At 56.8% G+C, this 2,708-nt stretch overlaps 1 pseudogene; it reads right to left on the minus strand.

The window, feature by feature from the left end:
- Positions 1-1,175: 1,175 nt before the first annotated feature.
- LOC103803788 lies at positions 1,176-2,691 on the minus strand (annotated as a pseudogene).
- Between the last annotated feature and the right edge of the window lie 17 nt (positions 2,692-2,708).

The raw sequence follows: 2,708 nt of genomic DNA on the forward strand, positions 1-2,708 counted from the left end.
GCGAAATCCATGGCTCAGCCTAGTAATCCCCAGGGTCCTGGTCAACCTTAGCTGCCTCCGAGCCCAAAATAATGCTGCAAAACAAGCCCTGGAGAGCAGTGAGGGAGGAGGGTTGAGCAATGTTTGGGGCTGTCTCTTGCCTGGGATTTAATCCAGAGACAACCCTTTTAGCCAGGAGGGAAAAAAAATCCCCCCAAAAAAACCATCCAGGAGAAGAGTGGAGAGTTTTCCCAGCATTGATTCTTTGCCTGGTGGGAGGTCCATGCAAGCAAAGCAGCTTCCAGTTCACTCCTCATATCCACTCATTGCTCCAGTCCTCACTTCCATCCCTTTCCCAGGCCCTGGGAGACAGTAGGATAAATCCAGGGGGATCTGAGCAGGGTGGCCACACTCTCCTGAAGACCATCCAATGCCCCAACCCTGATCCAAGACTCCCTGGACAAGTGGCCTCACACCTAACCAAGTGTCACCCTTGGTTTCCTCCTTCTCCTCCACCTTCCACCTCCACTCAGCTACCCAAGAGTTGATTCATCAGCTCACAAACCACTTGTAGCACCTTTGGTGACCAACTCAGGTGTCCCACACCCTCCTGAGGACCATCCAATGCCCCAACCCTGATCCAAGACTCCCTGGACAAGTGGCCTCACACCTAACCAAGTGTCACCCTTGGTTTCCTCCTTCTCCTCCACCTTCCACCTCCACTCAGACACTCAAAAGTTGATCCATCAACTCACAAACTCCCCAAAACCACTTGTAGCACCTTTGGTGACCAACTCAGATGTCCCACACCCTCCTGAGAACCACCCAAAGCCCCAACCCTGATCCAAGACTTCCTGAAGAGTCATCAGGACAGGCCAAAACCTCACACAGAGCCACGTGTCACCCTTGGTGTCTTCCTTCTTCCCCCTCCACAGTCATCTCCTCCTTCTCCACACCCTCAGCCACTCAAGAGTTGATCCATCACCTCAGAAACTCTCCCAAAACACTTGTAGCACCTTTGGTGACCAACTCAGATGTCCCACACCCTCCTGAGAACCACCCCAAGCCCCAACCAGTTTGCCTGAGCCATGCCAAGCCCAAACTTCTGCAGCCCAGAACCTCAACCACGTGCCACCACTCGTCCATCCACCCCCTCTGCCTGGTTCTGGACAGGAGAAGAAGCCCCTGGCACTCACCAGAGGTGTTGGTGATGGTCAGGGGCAGCCCCTGCAGCTGGTGCACCTGGATCCCGGACGCTCCCAAGGCACTGAGGTTAATAGTCTGCAGCCCTGGCACAGAGGAGATCTGGGCAGCGTTGACAGTGACGGTGCCACTGGGGGCCAAGGTGGTGCTGGTGCTGCCTGTTTGCCCCAGAGACACTCCCTGCATGGGGGCCAAGGTGATTGTCTGGGCCTGGGGGTTTTGCACCTGAAGGTTCTGGAGTTGGATGGTTTGCCAACTCACTTGGCCGTTGGGTCCCACCGTGGGCGTTCGGATGATGATGGGCCCAGAGTTGGGCACAGCTTGGAGCTGCAGGTTCTGCAAGGTGTCTTGGGAGATGGCTTGAGTGGCAAAGGTCTGCCCGGATATCGGCGTGGTCTGCAGGGTCTGGATTGTCTGCCCACCTTGCACCAGTTGTGGTTGGATGAGGATTTGCTGCTGTTGCTGTTGTTGGGATTGCTGCCCCTGCTCCCCTTCCTTCTGCTGCCCCTGCTGAAGAGCCACCCCAGACACTTGGCTCTGCAGAGAGTCCGAGCTCTGGACACTTCCAACCCTCTGAGGTGCCTGAGCCTGTACATTGGTACCCACCGTGGCACTGGTGGAGAAATTCATGATGCCCATGTTACTGGTGGTGGTGGTGCTGGAATAGCTGTTGGCATTGGTGAAGAAAGCTCCAGAACTAGCCTGGGAAGTGGCAGTGCTGGCAGAGCTGCTGGCACCCCCCGAGGTGACAGGCTGGGAGGTGTTGTCTGGAGAACCAGAGCCACTCAGGGTGACTGTCTGGGACGTGGGTGCCAGACTGGCAGGCTGGCAGCAAAGTGATGTTCCCGTTGAGGGCCACGGGGACGTTGGCCACGTACTGGGTTTGCCCAGAGAGGCTGTTGTTAGCCAATCCCACCCCTTGGATGGGCACAGCTTGCTGCAGCAGGTTGGGCATGGCAATCAGGTTACTGGTCCCAGCACGACTGGTGATAATCTGCTGGTTGGTACCAGGAATGATCTGCAGTTGCCCAGAAGCATCTTGTTGCACGTTGACCTGCGTGGGGGTGGTGGCAAACTGCAGCTGCTGCCCATCGATGGTTTGGAACTGGGGGATAACCTGGTACTGGATGTTGGGGAGAACTCCAGAGAGTCCTGTGAGCACTTGCTGGTTTTGCAAACCAGAGGCTGAGGTGACCACGTAGGGTCCAGTGCTGACCGGACGACTCTTGGAGGAGTCGCTGCCGTTGTTGCCCGAGCTGGTTGGGGTGCTGGAACCTGCAGAGAGGATCTGCCAACCGTTGGCAGATTGGGCAATTTGTGCCGCGGCCGCGCTCAGGTCCAGCTCGTTGTTCCCTCCCTGCTGCCCCTGGGAACTGTTGGAGTTCTCGTTGGGAGACTCGATCCTGCTGCATGTAGCTGCCAGCAAAGCCAGCGGGGGGGGTTGGGATTCCTGTGAAAAAAGGAGGAGGAGGAGGAGTTAGGGGAGGAGGAGGAGGAGGAGGAGTTAGAGGAGGAGGAGTGCCAAA

This window comes from Acanthisitta chloris, unplaced genomic scaffold, assembly GCF_000695815.1.
Source record: "Acanthisitta chloris isolate BGI_N310 unplaced genomic scaffold, ASM69581v1 scaffold33986, whole genome shotgun sequence".
Taxonomy (NCBI): domain Eukaryota; kingdom Metazoa; phylum Chordata; class Aves; order Passeriformes; family Acanthisittidae; genus Acanthisitta; species Acanthisitta chloris.